The following is a 9,771-nucleotide window of genomic DNA, read 5'->3' as shown; positions in this document are numbered from 1 at the left end:
GATAGATTTGTTGTTGTTTGTCTTAGCAAGAGTGTTATCAGTACTGTTCCTCATTGATCTCTTGTACAAGGTCTTGTCTGCAAGGCCAAGTTGAAGGAAGGGAAATTGAGGAATGGAAGGTGGGGGGAGCAGAGGGGGCACACCATCAGATTTCAATCGGATAGCTTGTTTCATAGGATCTATAGTCAATGGTTGATGTGGAAGAAGCTGACACCCACCACTCAGTACATAAATTTGATGCTGTATAAGAGAAACTGAAAAAATAATAAAAAGAAGATACAAAGAAGATCTTGAAATTTGTCTTGTCACTAATTATATAAAACGTGCATTTATTTCAGTTGTTAATTTCAATATTTGGGACAGGGTTTCAGAACTAGAGACCTGAAGTTCAAATTTTCTAAAAGGTATATGAACTGTCATGCTTTTTTTTACATTAGGTCCTCATCATAAAGACCATGTATGTGAAACTCTTTTAGAAACTACTTATAGGAAAAGAAACTTGAGCAGACTCAGGCAGAACATTCTATTATTTTTATTTTCATTTTTAATTTTCAGTGCTTGAAGTAGCTATGATAAGATGAAACTTATTTGAACAGGATATTCTGATTGCTGTGAAAATCTGTTATAAGTTTTAAAAAAAACAACACACATAAAAGATATAATTTCCTTTCTCTAATGTTCACTGGTAGGAGTTGTGAAAACTCACTTAAGATTTTCAGTTTGCCTTTTTCTTTTCTCTCACAGAATTTTGATCAGCTAATAACAAAGGTTGCTCTCATGATTATTTATTTGGCTTTCTGTGAGGGCTTGTCCTTTGTTTAAAAATAAGTCTTAAAAGTTGATGGAATACATAACTTCAATGTGTTCGTAGTCTGTTTGCATATAATAGTGTGTATGTCTTAGAGAAATGTAAATGACAGAACAAATTTATTCAGTGAAGTAATTACTGTTTTCAGAGAGACTGGCACATTTAAAACTCTGAATAAATGGTACTTCTAAAGTACTCTAAATTGTCTGGTTGTATGGTAAAAGTTCATAGGTAGTACAGAGAAACTTGAACTATATGTTCAGATTAATAAGATTTATGAATTCCTTTTAACTCTCTACTACAGTTGTATTCAGATGTGTAATACAGATACTTGCCAGTTGCTTATATGTTGTCTAAAAAGGGGGAAGATGGGCAGGAATATAGGTGGAACTTCTTTCTGGAAAGTATAAATGGGCTGTTTTTGCTCGGTAAATCCCTATCTTCACTCTAAGTGGAATGAAAAAAAAAAGGGAGTGTCTCAGAAAACTAACTTCTTCATTCATTTGGTCTACTTTCTAGATTTTTGAGAAACTTAGCCTAAGAAATTTTGTTTCTCTTTTTTGAAAAATATGAGCTTTGGTGAATGACCTTTATCTTATGTGTAACATCACAGTTATTTTGGCTATCTAATATAAGTCCAAAGCCTACTGTTGATCATCTAGAAGTGAATGGCCTAGTGGATAGACAGTGTTCTTCAGGACTATTTTTGTACTGTACTAATGGAAACGATGCCTCACAAACCCACTTAGTGAGCTGCAAAGTTTTATAAAAAAGTAACAAATTATGACCATGTACCAAAACGCTTTTTCTGTCACTGTTCTGTTCTATTACTACTAATTTTGCAGCAATGATCTGTGATGTCTATGGCTCTTCTCATTCCTTTTTTTCCCCCTTGATCTTCCATAAGGGGCATGCAGTCTAGAACAATTGTCACTGATGTGCACAAAACAGTAACTCCTTGATGGTGTCATTACAGTTGGAGTTCTATAGAAATAAACTATCAATAACAATCCTTTCAAACTAAAATCTTTTGAATCTTTTCACCTTCAACATTGTGAAACATCTATGAACTCATATTTTAAGTATCTCACTGCAGAAAATATTACAGTAGTTTTACATTGTTAGCACTGGCAACATCTCTCTTTTTAATAATAAAGATGTAGTAACTTCTATAGAAAATCTGTAAAATGTAATGAGATTTGACAAGGAACTCTATTGCCTTACTGCAGAAAATTGAACAATAGTTATGTTTTCAGTGTGATCATGACATGTACCTTCATACTTCTACCCCAACTAGAAAGCTGCCATGTAGTTTTCCTGTGTCTGAGTGAGCCTCAGAGACAGATGTGTGCAAGCCAACAGTCTCACACAATTCAGACTTAAATGATTTTTGTGCAATGTTGAAAGCAACAGGAGGCTTTGGATGAGGTTATATCATCTCCTCTGCTTTGAGTATATATGTCTGTTTTTTGTTCATAAAGTTCTCAACATGGGGATCTGATTAGATTTGCAGTTGCCCATAGATGATCAAACAGTACAATAATACTAAGCCTTCTTCTCCACCTGCATCTGGTTAAGTGCTTGTGTGATTTCCTCTCAGAGCAGAGTCCTTCTCTGGTGGCTTATAATTTTATTACCTTCATGGTGGAGTAGAGCAAAAAAAATAGGACACTTTAAATTGATGTTGAGGATATATCCAACAGAATGCAGCTGTCCATTTGATAGAAATGAGCAATTTATTGTGAGTAAAGTGATTCTTGTGTGCATGAATATAAAATGATGGCCATTTGGCTTCTTTGTGGAATTTTCAGGTCTATTTTGACTATATATATAAAAAAAGATCCAGATAACCTGGTAAAAATCTTTGTAGAATACTGTATCTCAAAGTTAAATGTGCAATCAAATGAAAGATGGATGCATAGTCTGGAGTTTAAATATATCTGTCTCTGAATTATCCCTAAATAATCTGATTTTTTTTTACTTTCAGATTTGAAATAATAAGAATTGCAAAATATTATCCATAATCTAATGCATTCTGTGTATGATAGCAATGGAGTCACTTATTTGGCTTGTCATATATTTATATTTAAGTAATGGTAGTTCGTCCAACATACAAACAAATTTCTAATAGCAAACAGCAGCATACTATGAGATCATTTACTTGTAATTTCATTTGCTCTTAGCTCTTGGATATGACTTTGGATAGTTTGTGTTTCCTTTGTTCACCAATTAAATGGAGTTTTGAGCACACCAGAGTTTGAGTCATTGGCTTCAGTTCTGTATTCTTCTCATTATCAGGTATGGTGTTGAGATCGTCTTGGGATGATATCATTAATTCTTTTTATATGGATTATATAAGATTCTTTAGTGGTTTATTTATTTATTTATTTATTTATTTATTTATTTTAATTGTCAATATTATATAGAAGGCTAAACCACGCATTTCTATTTAATAGAGCATAACTCTGGGTCATTGTGCCATTTCCCCATTTGTTAACAGGTGAAAGAATAAGTTAGAACTTAAAATTAAGATTTGGGCCAAAGAAAATAAGTTGTAGAGTTTGGTGAGGTTTACATTTGATGTCAAAATATGTTTAGACACATCCAGGAAGGTTTGAATAAATGGGCAGCAATATAATGATGTGATCATTATAGGAAGAATCGAAAGTTAGTCAACAAATGTAATAATAAATGCAGTAAATTACTTTTATTTATTTATTAATTTTAGTGGGCAACATACACTTGAGAACTGGCAGATGATTACTTGCTTAAAAGAATGTCAATCAGCACATATCAGCTGATGGAAACAAGAAACATATTGCAGCTGGGAATATGAATCTGTGAATTCATGTAAGTATTGCTACATAGATAAAGAGTTTCCTTTTGTTGGATAGAAAATTATTTTTGTGTTCATATTTTCCTAGGAATTAGTTCTATTGCCGTTATGGCAAAGCAGGTGGTCTCAAGTGAGTTTAAATTGGGCAGCCTTCGAGCAATGCTTTAATATTCTGACATTGTCATTGGGAAAATTCCATTTATAGGCCCTATAGGAAATTGCTTGATGTATCAGGTAAAGAAAAGTCCTTTCTCAGAAGCTAGTAAGTCTCAAATTACTCAGGTCACCTCAATAGTCATAAACTTTGTCCAGTTATGCTACATCGAGAATATTTACGGTCATTAACATAACAGAATTTTTTATTATCTTCTTCCTATAATGTCTGTCTAGTGTAACTAAGAATAGAAATTATACTCATCTCAATTCTCTCAATTCCAGTCATTTACACCTAGTAAAGTAGGCAAGTTTTCTTCTTAGACCTTTGAAATAGATACACTTTTTATGGGAAAGCCCAATCTTAAATAATTTTAGGCAGCATAGGTATCAAATTAACAAAAGCAGCAATAGCTGCACACTTAAGCTAGCACAGACATATAACGAGCTGTCTGCCTACAGTGATACCACAGATTCTTGCGCACTTAATCAGAATACAAAGCAAAGAACCTATGATAACTTCTTCAAAAATAATGCCTCCTATTTTATTATGCTGGTCTGCAGCAGCAGAGGCAGATGGTGGTGGTATAGCAGTAGAGGTTGAACCTTCTTGCCAGTATTCCATTACAATTTGTTGCAACGTGACAGATGGCAACAGAGGTGCAGCCTGACAAAATGGCGTCTGACATAGAAATGTGTATGAAGCAAGTGTTTAATTGAATTCATCCATGCAGAAAAAATGGCACTTGTTGACATTCATCAATGTTTGGTGAATGCTGATAGAGGCCAAACAGTGGATGTCAGCGTATTGAGAAGGTGGGTGGTGTGCTTCAGCAGTGGTGAGAGTGACACGAAAGATAAGTCACGTTCTGGAATGTCAGACACAGATGTCACACCATGAAATGAAGGCTGTCTTAATCAGCTCATCCACACGAATCAGTGGATTATGACCAGGGAACTGTGTACAGGACTGAATGTCAGCTTCAATGCATTGGAAATGATAATGACAACGTAGGATCATTGCAAAGTTAGTGCCAGGTGAGTTCCATGAATGCTTACAAAAGAACAGAAAGAACACTTCATGCAAATTTGTCAGGACCTACTAAACAAGTATGAGGCTGAAGGGGACAGTTTCCTGGACCGCATCATTACCCATGATGATATGTGTTCTCACTATTATGTCCTGGAGTCAAAATGGCAGTCCATGGAATGTTGACATGTGAATTACCTGTGAAATAAAAAGTTTACCCTTGGCAGTTAAAGTGATCCTTTTGGGATAGGAAAGGAGTGATCCTTCTGGATTTCCTGGAACCTGCACAAACCATAATCTCTGACTGCTATATCATGATGCTTACTAAGCTGAAAGGTTGAATTTCCAGAGTCAAATCAGAGAAGAAGACAACCTTTCTCTTGCAACATGATAACACCAAGCCCCATAGCAGACTGAAAACTGTGGCGCACACTGCAAATCTTGGCTGATCTGTCCTCCCACATCTACTGTATAGTTTGGATTTGGCACTGTCACGGATGGAAACAAATGACACTATACTGAACTTGTAAGAGAGAAGCTAGAATATATTTACTGACATAATACACATATAATGTAGAGATTTAACAGCAACTTAATAAGATTTGAAATGGCTGGATACACTTGATTATTTACGGCATGGAGAGTAGTATAATGGATACAATATAGTGATTTAATGAAGTCTAATTTTAAATAGGACAGTGACTTTACAAAATTAGAGATGGCTGGATACACTTAGTTATTTACTGCATAAGGGGTAGGGTAAACACAGTTATATAGGAGGCTCTCCTGTCAAGTCACGAGGTTCAGAGTGGTTCTAAACTCCTTGAACCATGGAGGTAAGGAGCCAAGGTGTGGCTGGATCTGCTCCTAGTCCCAGACTTCGTCAATGGTTTATGTCTAAGTGATTATACATGCACAATCAATCTAAGATACAATCTTAGTGAAGCTAACAAAGCCTTAAACCAATCTAAGATATGTAATATTAGCGAGACTAAAAAAGTCTAAAGCAAACTCTTAATCACTTTCTGAGGATCTGTATTGGCAAGGTGTCTTGATGTCAAAAAGTAAAGGATCTGTACAGGCATAACCTCTATACGCATCCCTACTCAAGGGAAAATCCTGTCTTGCAGTCTGCTGTGATGCAGGAGAACTCAAAAGGGGGCTCTTGGCCTGCTCACTATTTATGAGGTAAGATGACTGACTCATAGGCATAAGTTGCTTTTTTTATAGATGCATGTTCAATTAGTCTTCAGCAGTTGAACAACATGTCTACTATGAGTTCTTACAGCCCCCAAGTTTGAGGCAGATTTGTGGTCATTAATCTGTCTTAGCAAGAGTGTTATCAATACTGTTGCTCATTGTCTACCAATGCAAGGCCTTGTCTGCAAGGCCAGGCTGAAAGAGGGATTTGAGGAAAGGAAGGTGAGGGGAGCAAGGGGACACACCATTACACGTGCCTTCTGACTTCCATCTGTTCAGGTCAATGAAAGATGGACTGTGTGGGCAACATTTTCCTAGCAACAATGACATCATAGCAGCTGTGAAACAGTGGGTCACCTCCACCAGTGCAGATTTTTATGAGTACCGAATGCAAGCTCTTGTTCATTGTGGGCAAAAATGTACAGCTAATGGTGGTGACTATGATGAAAAATAGTGGTTTGTAGCTGAGAATTTGCTCTTTCAAATAGTTTTATTGTGCTATTTGTATCTGTTGCAATTTCCATGCAAATAAAATAAGAGGCATTATTTTCGGAGCAACCTACTATGTTATATGGAATAGCCTGAACTGTAAACCATTGAATGGTTAAATTATGCATAACTGTTGTTTTATCAACTGTAACAGATGCAATAATGTCCTGATTATGTTTTTGAGGTAATTTAAGTGAAAATCTTGCCTGTTCTTATGCTAGAGGTCTGATCTGGTCTCTTACTTAGGGGCTAAAAGTGCTACATACTGTCTGCTTAAAAAAATAAAAAAACACAAACAAACAAACAAACAGACAAGCAAACCCACATAATAGTAATTGTAATGGGTATAATCAGAAGAGTGAACATCACCCTTCTTTCTTTTCATGGTAATATTTTTTTTCATTTTTTTAAATCAAGTTAAGCATATTAAATATGTGAGATCATGTTACTGAAATCCCTCTAGAACTTTCTCTCTCAAGAGCTGGGGCTGGTCAGCCTGGAGAAGAGGAGGCTTTGAGGTGATCTGATAGTGGCCTTTCAGTATCTAAAGGGGAGCTACAGGAAGTAAGAGGACAGACTCTTCAGCAGGGTCTGTGGTGATAGGATGAGGGGAAATGGTTTCAAGTTCAGAGAGGGTAGATTTAGGTTAGATATCTTTATAACATTGGTAAAGGAGTCATGCCTACCTAATAATTTAAAACTACTCCATATTTTAAAATGTATCTTTTCTTCAAGTCAATTTATTACAATCATATTAAATGTTTCAACATATTTTTGTGTATATATTTTCAATCTAAATATTTTTTCAATGTAAATTTTTATTTGCACCTCAAAAAACAGTTAAAAAAGGAAGTAAATTAACTGTAAGAAATGGATACATAATACAAGAGAATACTAGAATACCAGAAACACTAGAATAGCATCATCTGTTACTGCCTGTAACCAGGTAATGCCTAGGAATCCAAACAATGAATTCTGTCCTATGAGTTTTAAAATAAAACAAAAGAAGTTTCTTGTCTCAGTGTAGTTTACAGTCTAAGCAATGCATGGAGAACGCTGAGAACTGCAAAGAAATCATGAGACAAACACTGCTTAGCTTTATAGGGAATGTTTTAGTGCACCAATTGCCTAGAGGCTTTGGTTTCCTTTACGTGTTGTAGCCAATAACAGTTTTAGGAAGAGAATTGATGGTGGATTACAAAATAGCTCTAAGGGGCTTTTAAAGGAGATCCTTCCAGCCATGAAAGGCAGTATGAGAGTAAACCTGAAATTGCTTGCTGTAAATTGTAATAGGAGTGATGAAGGTGGTAGACTGGGACTCATAGAAAACAACAGTGCTAGGTAGATAGTGTGAGTATTGGCCATTAGGGTACCTGTTAATAAAGAAAAATTGTGTATATTTGATGAGATAGAAAAAAATCAGTGGAAAGACATAAAGGGAGCTAGGAAAATACTCCTTGCAAACAGCATTCTGAATAGATCTGTGTGAGGCAAGATCATCTCTCTCAAGGCTGAAAAGTAAGACATTCCAATAAGCAAGATATGAGATGATGAGGATCTTGGGAAAGATTTAGCTGCATAGACAGAACAGAGTATGGTATCTTACAGCTATTATGCAGAATGAATAAAAAAAAATTAGATGTAACTTGGCTATGAGGCTCTGGAGAGAAGACTGAGTCAAAAATGATGCCTAGTTTAGGATCCTTGCCCTTCAATGATATCTTAAGTAGGAATATAGTAGAGCAGTTTAGAGGCTGATTGTCTTTAAGTTTGTGGTTCACCATAATTTTTAAAATAATAAAGTAAGACTGTATCAGCATAATAAGGAAAAGACAAACTTATGTTCCTAAATAGAAAGAAAATTTTCTGCAAGAGTGTAGAGTGTAAGGGAAAACCTCATAAAATATCACTCTGCCCTAAGTAACACATAGTAGCAATCAGCATACTTGTTCTCAAGCACCATTTCACCTGAGTTAATAATCACTTAGATCCTGAGAAATATAATGTTGTACAAATTGACCTAGGCTTGCATTTTACAGAGCATGTTTGGAAGAATCTATGCCATATTGTCATCAGTATGCATTGGTTTACTGGAAGGCTGACTGAAAAGAATAAACAGTTAAAATATGAATAAACTACTCCCTCTTTAAAAAAAAATCCAGTTCTCTTTCTTTTCTTTTATTTAACTGTGACCATTCCTGTTAAACTTTATTTTTATGTTATCTATATATCTTATTTCTCACCAACATATTTATTATTATTATATTTATTATTATTATTATTATTTTTGGAGCTATGAATTCTCTTTCTAGAGAATTTTTAATTTTTAATTAAATTAATTTTTTAATAAAATTTTGTCAGCATCTACACCTTTTTCTGGGAAATTGTAAAACTCTGTGTTGTTTGGGGTTACCCCTTATTGTAATATTATATATAAAAAAATAGATGAATAAAATGTCTGTGTAGAACTATCATTAGCATTTTTAAAATTTATTTATTCACAGAATGTTTCTAGGGAGTCAGTACCTAGCTTTGACTTTGAAAGGGTAAGTCCATACCATGTACCAGATACAACTCCCAGACTGAAAGGAGGTTCTGAATCAATAAGGTAATTCTCATCCGTAGATACTATTCAATGCAAGTAACTTTGACTTTATAAATTCTTTTAAAAAATTAATAAGAAATGCACAGTGTCTGAATTCTATTACCTAGTTTGACTTATTCCTTCTGATTGATACAATATACAGTTATGTGTGCCCAGCATGATTCTAGGTACTCCTTGACTTGCTTTTCAATCAAATTATTTTTCTGTCACACTGTGTTAGAAACCAGACTCATAAAGGCTCCTAAAGACTCTTATATAAAAAAAAAATGTAATCATCTATATGATATATATAATTAAGGAAAAAAGCACAGTAAAATACTTTTATGCTGTGATGGATTGACCCTGGTGAGCAACTGAAAATCACACAGTCACTCACTAAACTCTGTCATTAGAGAGGAAAGAATAACAAGAACAGAAGAGTAAAAACTCAAGGGTCAAGATGAACATAGTTTAATAAATGAAGGAAATAGGAAGACAACAACAACAACAACAATAAAAAGAAAGAAGTGATGTAAAGGAAATAACTCTCCTCCTCCCACAAGTAGACTGATGTCCAAACAGTCTCCAGCTGCTCTCCCTGTAGTTTTTATTGTTGAGCATGATGCTATGTTGCTTGGAATATCACTTTGGTCAGCTGAGGTCAGCTGATC

The sequence above is a fragment of the Numida meleagris genome, chromosome 1, assembly GCF_002078875.1.
Source record: "Numida meleagris isolate 19003 breed g44 Domestic line chromosome 1, NumMel1.0, whole genome shotgun sequence".
Lineage (NCBI taxonomy): Eukaryota > Metazoa > Chordata > Aves > Galliformes > Numididae > Numida > Numida meleagris.
The sequence above is the reverse complement of the archived record's forward strand: the minus strand, read 5'-3'. Positions refer to the sequence as shown.